This window comes from Equus caballus, chromosome X (assembly GCF_041296265.1).
Source record: "Equus caballus isolate H_3958 breed thoroughbred chromosome X, TB-T2T, whole genome shotgun sequence".
NCBI lineage: Eukaryota > Metazoa > Chordata > Mammalia > Perissodactyla > Equidae > Equus > Equus caballus.
This window is the reverse complement of record NC_091715.1, coordinates 14,081,930-14,095,177: the sequence shown is the minus strand read 5'-3', so window position 1 is coordinate 14,095,177 and position 13,248 is coordinate 14,081,930.

Sequence of the window (13,248 nt, the reverse complement as noted above, 5' to 3'; positions counted from 1 at the left end):
TGAACTTTGAAAGTGCAGATTATGTGGCATCAGAGAGTATCATCGAGAAGAATGAACAAGGCACCATCTAGTAGCTGCAGTGTGAGGACAGTTCTCTGGTTCATGCAAGGACCCCAGGCCAAAGAAAATATATTGTACTGTGAAAGTTACTAGAACCAAGAATGAGGGGCAGTGGCCAAGGTAGAAACCAGTGCTAAGATCTGGAACCCCCAGTAGGGGACTGAGATGTTAAGCAAGTTTCCAGAACAAGAACTCGGATGCAGTGACAAAGTCAGCATCTTGGCTGTAAGAATTAAGGCCCCAAACAGAACCAAACGATGAGGAAGGGCAGCTGGATTGCTTGTGTCCAGACTTCCAGGGGCTGAGGCCTGTTAAATTCATCCTGGGATCTGGATCAGGGTTGATTTTATAGGTGTAGGCAAGACCTGACACATTCCTTTCTCCCTTCTAATTCGTTCTGCTGTATATATATGTCGCCTCCTCCACTCGTGTGCGTGTTCCTGAGGCCAGGGCTTTCTGTGGTTCACCTTGTCATATCTCCCATTGTACCTAATTCAGTGCATTGCACGTAGTGAAAGTGGCTGGTAAATATTTGTTGAGCGAGGAAAGGAATAGGCCTGGATCTCTGGAGTGAAGAAATAGGGAAGGGGGTGTGGTCGTTGGGGATGAAGAAGGAGCTATGGATTCAAAGAGGGTAGTTCTGGCCCCAAAGACCTGCACTGGCAATGAGATGAGACGGGAAGCCATGACCAGGGAGGTGTGAGAGAGATGCCAGGCTGGAGCAGGGTAAGCTGGGTTTAGGGGATGAAAACCCAACTCGGGCAAAGTTGGGAGAGAAGGAGAGTTGTGGAGGGTCCCATAGGTAGCTATTTGTATGAAGGAGATTATATATGTAGAGGTTTGAGAGAGAGAGAGAGAGGGAGAGAGAAGTCAGAGTAGCTGAAAGTGGAAACCTACTAAATAACATAAATTAGGAGGTAATTATATGTACAACACAGTGGTTATTTACCTTATGGAAAGATTTGCTATAGGGTTGATATTAAACAAAAATAACAACAAAAGACAAGGTCTAGTAAGACATTTGAAATTTGATTAAATTCCACTGGCAAAAAATTTTTTTTAATTTTTGCTGAGGAGGATTCACCCTGAGCAAACATCCATCGTCAATCTTCCTCTTTTTTTTCTGTATGTGAGCCGCTGCAACAGCATGTCCACTGACAGACAAGTGGTATAGGTCCACACCTGGGAAACTGAACCTGGGCTGCCGAAGTGGAGTGTGCTGAACTTAACCTCTAGGCCACTGGGGCTGGCCCTGGCAAAAAAAATTTTATGGGGCTGGCCCCGTGGCCGAGTGGTTAAGTTCATGCGCTCCGCTGTAGGCAGCCCAGTGTTTCGTTGGTTCGAGTCCTGGGCGTGGACATGGCACTGCTCATTGAGCCACGCTGAGGTGTTGTCCCACATCCCACAACTAGAAGGACCCACAATGAAGAATATACAACTATGTACTGAGGGGCTTTGGAGAGAAAAAGGAAAAAATAAAATCTAAAAAAAAAAATTTTATGTGCAGTTTTTCAGAAATACATCCACAAGTTCAAGTGAGTGTGTGCTTTCTTATTTTTCCATTTTCTTTTATTATGAAATCTTTGGTGTGTGACATGTTTTTAATGGGCTTTAGGTGCATTGATTTGGATTCATTATAATCCTTAGTTCAGGACTACTCTCATCATTGGTCCATTTATGACCCTTTCTAACTACTATGTCTGTCTGTCCATCTGTCTATCTATCTGCCTATCTATTTATCTATCTATCCCTCCATCTATCTAATTAAATTTAGAAATAAACAAGCTCCAGTGAACCTACCATATATTGCAAAAGCCAGGAGTCATACAACCTTGTACGGCCAGCTATGTGGTCTTCAGCCATTTCATCACTGCTTCTCCCAAGCTGAGATAACCTCTGAATCCTGTGTTCGTCATTCTCTTACTTCCCTTGATCTCATCTATATTTAGACCTAAAAGTCTGTTTTTAATTTTAATTGTTTTTAACTTTTAAAAAGGGTATCAAATTGTATGGAATATTTGCAGACTTACTCTTTTCACTTAGTATTATATTGCTCAGATTCATCCTTGGTGTGTGTTGCTGTAGTTGATTGAGTATAATATTCTGTTGTAAGAATATACTACAGTTGATCAATCGACTCTTTTGTCGATGGGTATTTGGGTTGTTTTTAGATTTTTGCTATTGTGAACAATGCTACTATGGCCATACATGTACATGTCTCTTAGGATACATGTGTAAGAGTTTCTCTGTGATATATTTAGGAGTAGAATTACTGGATCATAGAGCATATGACTGTTCAACTTCGTGATATCAGGTCAAACTATTTTCTAAAATGATTATATCAATGTACCTTCCTAACAGCAATATATAAAAGATTTCCTTGATCTATATCCTTTTCAGTGGTTGGTATTGTCAGACTTTTAGATTTTTTTCTAATGAATAGGTGTAAAATACCATCTCATCCTGGTCTTTGATTTGATTTGCCAATTTCTGTGTTACATAATCAGACAGAATTCTATATGGCATTTTTTTGGTTTTGTTATGTTTTATCTATTTTTTTATATCTTGGCTGGTCTTCCCTGATCATTAATGGTGTTTAACATCTTTTCACATGTTCATTGGTCGTATGTGTTTTCTCATCTGTGACATGTCTGTTCATGCCTATCTTAGTCCACTCAGGCTGCTATAACAGAATATCATAGACTGGGTAGCTTATAAACCACAGAAATTTCTTTCTCATGGTTCTGGAGGCTGGGAAGTCAAAGATCAAGGTGCAAGCAGATTTGGTGTCTGGTGAGAGTCTGCTTCCTGTTTCATACATAACCATCTTCTTGCTGTGTCCTCACATGGCAGAAAGGGAGCTCTCTGGGGTCTCTTTTATAAAGGCACTAATCTCATTCATGAGGGCTCCATCCTCATGACCTAATCACCTCCCAAAGGCTCCACCTCCTAATACCATCACATTAGGGGTTAGGATTTCAACGTACAAATTTTGGGGGACCAAACATTCAGTTCATAAGAATGCCTTTTGCCCATTTTTCTACTTGGTTGCTTGTGTTTTCCTTATTTACCTGTAGGAGTTCTTTATATATTCTAGTTGTGTAGGTTGAAAATATCTTCTCCCAGTTTGTAATTTGGGAGGAGAACTGTATCTGGGCTCGCTGGTCTATTCTAGTACCATATAATTGTCCTAATTACTATAGCTTCATAATTAGTCCCGAGATCTGGGAGACCAAGTCTGTTTTACTTCAGAAGTATTCTGGCTATTTTTGGTCCTTTCGCTTTAAAGCTGTAAAGCTGTCATTCTCATCTGGAAGCAATTTTATCACCCCTTCCTCCTGGGACATTGGGCATGTCTGTAGTCATTTTTGATTGTTACAACTTGGTGGGTTGTGGGGGGATAGGTTTCCACTGGCACATAGTAGGTAGAGTCCTGGGATGCTGCAAGACCTTCAGTGCACACAGGACAGCTCCCCAGGACAAAAAATTGTGGGAAATAATCAAGGTGTAATAATCAATGTATGGAGGGCGAGACACACTGATATAAAGTTTAGAATTGGCTTGTCAGTGTTCTTGGAAAAAACCCATTGGAATTTTGATTGGAATCGCACTGAATCTACAGATTAATCTGGAGAAAATTGATTGAATATGTGAATCATTTCTAAGTGCTTTTTTTTCAGGAACCAACTTTCAGCTTTGCTAGTTTTTATTCTTTGTTTTTCATTTCTTTAATATTCTCACTTGTTTTTATTTTTTCTTCTACTTTCCTTGGGTTTATTCTGTCTTTTTTTTTTTTTTTGACTTCTTAAGTTGGACAATTAACTAATTAATTTTAAGCCTTTCCTATTTTCTACTCTAGGCATCTAGGGCTATAAAAATTAAGTTATAAAGCATAATAATAAAATTAATATCTGGGAACCAACCACTTCTCTTTTGTTTTCTGATTCTGAACACTTCCCTTTTATCTTTTCCTTATTAATAGCATATTTTGCCACTTCTCTTTTTGTTATCCATTCCTTATCTCTGAGGACTGTTATTTCTTCATAGGTGGGTGGTCTTTTGTCTGGGGGCTTCTTATCTGCTGCCTTTGCTGTTCAAGTACTGTGACTTTGTGTTATCTGGGTCTCATTATGGGTTAGTTTGAGTCAAGTATATATTTTGGGGTAGGAGTTACAGGCTCCAAAAAATTAGAAAAACCTCATTTTCATCCTCAAGGAGTTAATCATTTTATTCAGAAAGCCAAGACATAAAAAAATAGATAAAACATAACAAAACCAAAAAAATGCCATATAGAATTCTGTCTGATTATGTAACATAGAAATTGGCAAAATACTCAGCCAAAACCTTGCGTGGATACTTCTTGTTTTAGCTCATGGAAAACAGAATAAGGAGATCTTTAGCTGTGTATCTAAGCTGTGTAGACTGTTAGTTTTACTTTTATTGCCATTTAATTTTACCTCTTTAAAAATCTAATACTCAATATTAAGACCAGAAGCTGTTTTGAGATCAAATCATTTATGGCAGTGGTTCTTAACCTTGGCTGCCCATCAGAATTCTGGGGAGTTTTAAAAAATATCAATGCCCAATTCCAGAGTAATGAGAATCACCTGGAATGCTTATTAAACATACATATTCCTAAGCACCAGCTCTGAAGAGTCAAATTGAGTAGGTCTAGAGCAAGGCCCTGGACTCTGAATGATTAATGAGTGCTCTAGTTGATTCTTAGGATCAAGCCAGTCTGGGAAACACTGATTTAGCCCAGTGCTTCTCAAACTTTAGTAGGCATACGAATTGCCTGAGTGTCTTGTTGAAATGAAGATGCTGATTCAGTGGGTTTGGTGCTGGGCATGAGATTCTGTCTTTTTAACCAGCTCTCAGACACTGCGGAAGCTGCTGGTCCACCCTTTGAGTAGTAAGGATTTAGAAGGATTCTGTGTAACAGAACTTTCTTTGAGATGGAAATGTTCTGCACTGTCCAGTGTGACAGCCACTAGCCATATGCAGTTATATAGCACTTGAAATGAGGCTAGTATGACTGAGGGACTAAGTTTTTAATTTTATTTCATTTTAATTAATTTAAATTCAAAAAGCTACATATGGCTAGTGGCTACCATATTAGAAACCAGGTTTAGAACAAACATCCTTCAGGATATCTTGCTGAAAGAACTCTAGAATCATTTCAGGTTAGTAAGTTATGCTGATTTCTTAGAACTTTGATTTAGAAATCAGCATTCTCATAGCATAAAAACTGTGGGTGAATAATATTCCTGGAGGCCTCAGTAGAGTCATGTTGTCTTTATAGTACGCTTTCTAGGAAATTTTTGTTTATCTCAACCTCTGCAATTTGGTACTAAAGTTTGTTTCTCATTTACAAAGTTTTCCAAAATCATCAACGTTTAAGAAAGGGAGCTAGGATTACTCGTTTATTGAGATATTTGTTGTTGAAAAGCCGCCCCCTTAAATGATCCTGAATGTCCAATTCAGAAATAGTAAAACATATTTGGGACTGTTGGCAACTCTATTTACTAAGGATTTAAAATACTTAAGGCTGTTCACACCAAAAATATTTGCAGTCATTTCCTTAGAGAGACCGCCAGAAAGCTAGCCCATCCTGTGTTGCCAAAATGTTTTATGAAAATTTAGGGCTTGCCTGTTATTTGTGGAAACTGTGCTAGCAAATGGGTAGACGACAAGGACCTGATTGTTCGTGACACTAAACCTTTAACGTGTTGTGTCGTGCTTTGGAAGTTTGCAGACTTAGGCTTGGTATATTTTCTTTCCCTTTCCTAGCCGACGCTATATAATAAAAAAAGTTTACACACTGTGGGTTTACACAAAGCATCCCACAAAACCACAACTTTCCATCTTCTTTTCTCAGGCACCTGGGTTGAGGCCCTCAGCACTAGAAGGGGAGAAGAGAGGCCATTGAGAGCACTATGCTATTCAGGGCTTGTTGGACCCTGAGCTTTAGACCATGTGGTTGACTAACTCCCTTCCTCTAGATGCCTAGAGGCAGCGTTTGGAAAGACAACTTGCTGGGAATATGAAGGAGAGTTTGGTGGAAATTTCCAAAAGCCAGGAGCTGAAGAATTTCTTTAAGAAAAGGAAGAAAATGTTCTCCGAGTAAAATTTCATGTTAACTGGTCTAATTTCACTGTGTCCTATATTCGAAGTTTACAGTATTTTGCATGGGGGTTATTTTTATTCATTTACATAAACATGTAAGAGTCCATTTGCTCAACAAGTGAATACCTGTGGTGACTATAATCAATGTGTTAATTTCATTGATAGCTCTGACATTAAAGTGGCTTGTTTATTTGTCTGTAGACTGTGTGCAGCTAAGCACAGGACCTGGCGTGTAGTAGGCTCAGTAAACACTTCCTGCCTGAATGAGGAGTAACTGTGCACAGGCTCTCATGCAGATGCATTACAATGCCAGATGCTGGCTTCAGACAGGATGTCTGGACCAGCCCAAGAGGGGCTTATGGCTGGCTAGTGGTCTTGTTGTCCACTCACTTTGGAGTCCAGCGCACTTTAAATCAGTCACAGACCCAGAAAGGAGCAGAGCCAAACTGAACGCAGGTTTCCCGCCTGCCCACGCTTTCCCTGTTACTCTCATGACAGACCCTCTTCAGAAATCATGTCTTTTGGAAATAGAGGTACTGCTGTAAAACCTGTACAGAATGTTTGAATTGTGGTTCTATTTTTCTGAATTCAAGCCTTTGAATGCTGAAGTGCCCAAAGCATTTCCTTTTATTCTTTACATACTCTTGCTCATTAACTCAACATTGCTGTTGGTATCGTTCATTTTTTTTTCTATTTTATTTTTTATTGAAGTTATGATAGTTTACAACCTCGTAAAATTTCAGTTGTACATTATTGTTTGTCAGTCGTGTTGTATGTGCACCACTTCACCCTTTGTGCCCACCCCTCAACCCCTCTTTCCCCTGGTAACCACTAATCTGTTCTCTTTGTCCATGTGTTTGTTTATCTTCCACATATGAGTGGAGTCATACAGAGATTGTCTTTCTCTGTCTGGCTTATTTTGTTTAACATAATATCCTCAAGGATATTATCACATCCATGCTGTGAATGGGACGATTTTATCATTTTTTATGGCTGAGTAATATTCCATTGCATATATATACCATATCTTCTTTATCCCTTCATCAGTCGATGGGCAGTTAGGTTGCTTCCACATCTTGCCTATTGTAAATAATGCTGCGATGAACATAGGGGTGCATGGGTCTCTTTGAATTGCTGATTTCAAGTTCTTTGGATAGATACCCAGTAGTGGGATGGTTGGGTCATATGGTATTTCTATTTTTAATTTTTTGAGAAATCTCCATACTGTTTTCCATAGTGGCTGCACCAGTTTGCATTCCCACCAGCAGTGTATGAGGGTTCCTTTTTCTCCACAACCTCTCCAACATTTGTTATTTTTTGTTTTGGTTATTTTAGCCAATCTAACGGGTGTAAGGTGATATCTTAGTGTAGTTTTGATTTGCATTTCCCTGATGATCAGTGATGGTGAGCATCTTTTCATGTGCCTATTGGCCATCCATATACCTTCTTTGGAGAAATGTCTGTTCATATCCCCTGCCCATTTTTTGACTGGGTTTTTCGAGTTTTTGTTGTCGAGTTGTGTGAGTTCTTTATATATTATGGAGATTAACCCTTTGTCAGATATATGATTTGCAAATATTTTTTCCCAGTTGGTGGGTTGTGTTTTTGTTTCAATCCTGTTTTCCCTTGCCGTGTAGAAGCTCTTTAGTCTGATGAAGTCCCATTTGTTTATTCTTTCTGTTGTTCTTCATTTTTTAAATTCTTCCTAAATCTTGATGAGACATTGTGTGGATTCTAAAGCATTCTTAACTTGCCCTGTTATTTCAAAGAAGTAATTTAAAATATTTTAGGGGCTGGCCCCATGGCCGAGTGGTTAAGTTCGCGTGCTCCACTGCAGGCGGCCCAGTGTTTCGTTGGTTCGAATCCTGGGCGCGGACATGGCACTGCTCATCAAACCACGCTGAGGCAGCGTCCCACATACCACAACTAGAGGGACCCACAATGAAGAATATACAACTATGTACTGGGGGCCTTTGGGGAGAAAAAGGAAAAAAATAAAAAAAATCTTTAAAAGAAAATAATCAAGCCAAAAATACACATTAAAAAAAATATTTTAAAAGGGTAAGTCTTTGTCTTGTTTTGTTTTTGGTGACGAAGATTGGCCCTGAGCTAACAGATTGTTGCCAATCTTTCTCTTTTATTTTTCTCTCCAAAGCCCCAGAACATAGCTCTATATCCTAGTTGTAGGTCATTCATAGTTCTTCTATGTGGGATGCTGCCACAGCATGGCTTGACGAGCAGTGCATAGGTCTGTGCCCAGGATCCAAACTGGAGAACCCTGGGCCGCCAAAGTGAAGCACTCGAACCTAACCACTCAGCCTCGGGGCTGGCCCCAGTCTTTATTTTTGAGTTTCTCTAATGTGTGTTTTGTTTTGTTTTGTTTTTTAGAGGGTTTAAACCAGTGTTTCTCAGTCGTCTTTCTCCTTTTTTTAAATTGAGGTATAATTGACATATAACATTATATTAGTTTCAGGTGTACAACATAATGATTCTATATTTGTATGTATTACAAAATGATCAGCACAGTAAGTCCAGTTAACATCCATCACCACACAGCTACAAACTTTTTTCTTGTGATGAGAACTTTTAAGATCTACTCTCTTAGCAACTTTCAAATATACAATATATTATTAACTATAGTCACCATGCTGTACATTACATTCCCAGGACTTCTTTGTTTTATAACTGGAAGTTTGTACTTTTTGACCACCTTCACCCATTCTTTCCCCCCGCCCTGCACCTCTGGCAACAACCAATCTGTTCTCTGTATCTATGAGCTTGGTTTTTCTAATGTGTGCTTTTCAATGAAGCAGTGTTGATTCCATATTTACACCTTTTCAATTCCCCACTTAAAGATACATTTGCTCCTCTAGTTGCCTCTTTTGAGCGTGTTCTTTATTTTGGAGGCCTTTCTTACTTTATTTTGCTTAAATTAATTGAAGTTAATGTCAGTCTTAAATATCAGCACCAGACAATCCTTGATGAATTAATAATGGAGCTTCTTAAACTCTAACCTGCATCAGAATCCCCTAGAGGACTCGTTAAAACTCAGATTGCCAGGCCTCCCCTCAGTGTTTCTGGTTCAATGGGTCTGTGGTGGGCCCAAGACTTTGCATTTCTGACAAGTTCCAAGATGAGGCAAATATTGCTGGTCTGGGGACCACACTTTGAGAACTGCTGACCTAACGAATCTAGGCATTGTACATCAACATTCTACAGCTGCTGACAGCATAAAATGAGAGACAACCAGGCATTATATGCCTCCTGATGGAAGAACACACTATCTACTATCAAGGAAGCAATTTTGCAGGAAAAAAAAAAATAGAACTTGAATCTTGCCAAGCTCTAAATTACCAATTTATAGGAAATATAGGGGACAGAGTAACATATTAAACCATGGGGATGCAATTAGCAAAATCCAGACCATGGGAAACCAGGATTCTTCAACTAACAAATTGCAAGGGGAAAAAAAGAGAGAGCTGGAAGAGGCACCTATAGATCTAAAGAGACTTCAAAAGCTATCATCCAATTGCAATGTATGGACCTTATTTGCATCCTTTTTTTCCTAAAGCTGTAAAAAAAAAAGTATGATTTTTTTATGAGACAGTTGGAAATTTGAATAGCAAATGGATATTTGATGATATTAAGAAATTATTTCTAGTTATTTAGGTGGTGTTATGGTTATGTTATGGTAGACAGGATAATGCCTTTCCCCAAAGATGTCCACATCCTAATCCCCAGAACCTGTGCATATGTGGCAAAAGGGACTTTGCAGATGTGATTAATTTAAGGATCTTATATGGAGAAATTGTTTTGGATTATGTGAGTGTGCCCAATGTAATCACAGGGTCCTTATGAAGGAAAGAGGGGGGCAGGAGAGTGAGAGTCAGAGGAGATGTGATGATGGATGCAAAGGTCGGAGTGAGAGAGAGAGAGATTTGAAGATATTATACTTCTGGCTTTGAAGATGGAGGAAGTGGCCACAAGCCAAAGAATGCAGGTGGTGTCTGGAAGCTGAAAACGGCAAGGAAACTGATTCTCCTCTAGAGCCTTCAAAAGGAACACAGCCCTGCCTACCCATTTTGGACTTCTGACATCCGGAACTGTAAGATAATAAAATTCCGTTGTTTTAAGCTGCTAGGTTTGTGGTAATTTGTTATAGCAGTGATAGAACACTAATACGGTTATGTTATGTTATAAAAAGAGTCATCTTTTAGAGATACATAATGAAATATTTACAAAATAAATGATATGATGTCTAGAATTTGTTTCAAAATAATAGGGGATGGAGAGATTGGAGAGGGGTATGGATGAGGCAACATTGGTCATAATCATTGGGGCTGTCTGATAGGTGCATAGGGTCCATTATGCTATTCAACTTTTGTGTGTTTTAAAAATTAAACATACACACGCACACACAAGAAAAAAATAATTGTCTAAGTGTTATGACCTAAAATACTTCTAAAGACGTAGGTTGGTGAAATCCAAGCTGGACTCACTTAGGGGTGGTAGCACAGCCACTTTCACAGCTTTATCGGGACCGGAAGTGAGACGGGCCATTTGTCAAGCTGGTGCTGGGACTTGACAAGATCTAAGGAGGCCAGCCCAGGAAAGACAGGGGCTGGAAGGGAAATGAATGGTGTGAGACCCCAGGGAAGTGGAAGAGGTAAACCAGCAAAGATATTGATATGCACAAAGGAACAGACAGACAGTGAATTGAACCAATCAAGAAGCAAAGAACATTCATGCTCAACAGGGCAAAAAAATGCTGTGTGCTATCTTAGGCTCCCAGTCACGCTGGCCCTCTAGGGTAAGCAGGTGACCACTTCTATCCACCACTTTCCCAGTTTTATTTATTTTTTCTTTTTCTCCCCAAAGCCCCCTGGTACATAGTTGTGTATATAAGTTGTGTGTGTGTGTGTGTGTGTGTGTGTGTGTGTGTGTGTGTGTGTATATAGTTGTTGTTGTGGGTCCTTCTAGTTGTGGCATGTGGGATGCTGCCTCAGCATGGCCTGACGAGCCGTGCCATGTCCGCGCCCAGGATCCGAACCGGCGAAACCCTGGGCCGCCAAAGCGGAGCACACAAACTTAACCACTCGGCTACGGGCCGGCCCCCTTCCCAGTTTTCTTGAACCCACACTCCCCTAACTATATTCTTTCTTTTGTCAGATACCATTGCCTGCTATTTCCATTTCCATTATTGCCTTTATGAGTTTGCCTTTCTCCCTTTCCAATCAATTTCTTTTGGTTGTTTGCTTTATTTTTTATTTGTTTGTTTTTGGCAAGGCGGAGGCAAACAACAAACAAAACCCAACTGCCCAAATCTATGGAATACGTGTAATGCAGAGGGCCTCTAAATGTTTGTCTTTCCAACTACCTGTTGGTTTAGAAATCTGTATTCAGACAGAGGACCCAACAGGGAAGAAGGGTCAATAGTTTCCCTACACAGTGCCCCGCACAGGTATGAAGAGAAAGGAGAAGGAGAACATAATTGGAAGACAAATTACAATAGCTTTAATCAAAAAGAACAGCTTGTGGGCAAGAGGGGGACAGCGAAGTTGTCTGCAACACTTCCTAAGACTGAGGTGATGAATCTTGGGGATATAATGTTAAGTGAAAGAAGCAGGACACAAAAGGGGACATACTGTAGAAGTCCATTGATAAGATACCCAAGAACAGGCAAAACTAATTTATAGCGATAGAAGTCAGAATAATGGTTAGTTAGGGGGGATTGTTCTTAACTGGGAGGAGTCATAAGATTTTCTGGAGTGCTGGAAATGTCTATACCTTGATATCAGTGTAAGTATATAGATGCATTTGTTGTTAGTGCCGTCGATTCTGACTCCTAGCGACCCTGTGCACAGCAGAGCAGAACCCTTTCCGGTCTTTTTGCGCCATCCTCTCACCTTCCAGTGCTCTATCAGACAATGCTCCACTGCTATACACAGGGTTTTCATGGCCAGTTTTTTCAGAAGTGGTTGGCCAGGTCCTTCTTCCTAGTCTGTCTTAGTCTGGAAGCTCCACTGAAACCTGTCCCCCATGGGTGACCCTGCTGGTATTTGAAATACTGGTGGCATAGCTTTCAGCATCACAGCAACATACAGCTGCCACAAAATGACAACTGACAGACGGGTGGTGTGGTTCCCTGACTGGGAAATGAACCTGGGCTGCGGGAGTGAGAGCACCAAATCTTAACCACTAGAGCACCAGGGCTGGCTACATATGTGCTTACATATGTAAAAAGTAATTGAGCTGTACATTTATGATGTGTGCACTTGATTGCGTGCGGGTGAAAGCTCAATTCAAGAACATTTGTTGAAGTGGCCTTGTGAGGTTGTCAATCCAGCTGGCCCGCTGCCCACTCTGGTCCCCATCTCCCTCCCTGTGACTGTCAAACCTAACAGCTGTGACCGTTCCCAGCCTCTGCCCACTCCAGCCCACGCTTTCCAGGGCTGCTGCTGGACAACCAGTGGCCTCTTGCCAGTGCCCACCTCACCTCAGGCTGCTGTCGCAGAGGTCAGGCTTCTGTCAGCAGAGGTGAGCAGAGCCCTTGGAGCTGTGGCACCAGCTAGAGGGGTTGTGGGGATCTGTGACTCTACTATGTCTGTGCTTAATAACCATCAATGGCTTCCCGTCATCCAGTGAATAAGGTTCAAACACCTTAGCATGACACTCAAAGTCCTCTCCAAATTGACCCCTTCTTATTTTGTTTGGCACAATGAACCTTTCACTGTTCGAAGACCGTGCAGTGACTTTTCACTACTTTTGCACATGCTTTTCCCTGTGAGCTTCCACGTCGTTTGGCAAACTGCATTCTTCCCCTCTCCGTTCAAATGTCACCTCTTTTATCCTCTTAAGAAATAGGCACATGGGGAACTAATAATTGTGCAATGATTATTATCAATAAACAGACAGCATTTAGGTGCTTTTCACACATTATCTTCTTTAAGCTTTACTCTAAGACAATATCTCCAAGTTGATTTTATCACCCTTAGCTCACAGTATCATAGTGACTCATTTACACATAACAAAAACCCTTCAGTGCTATCGGCACAGTGCCTC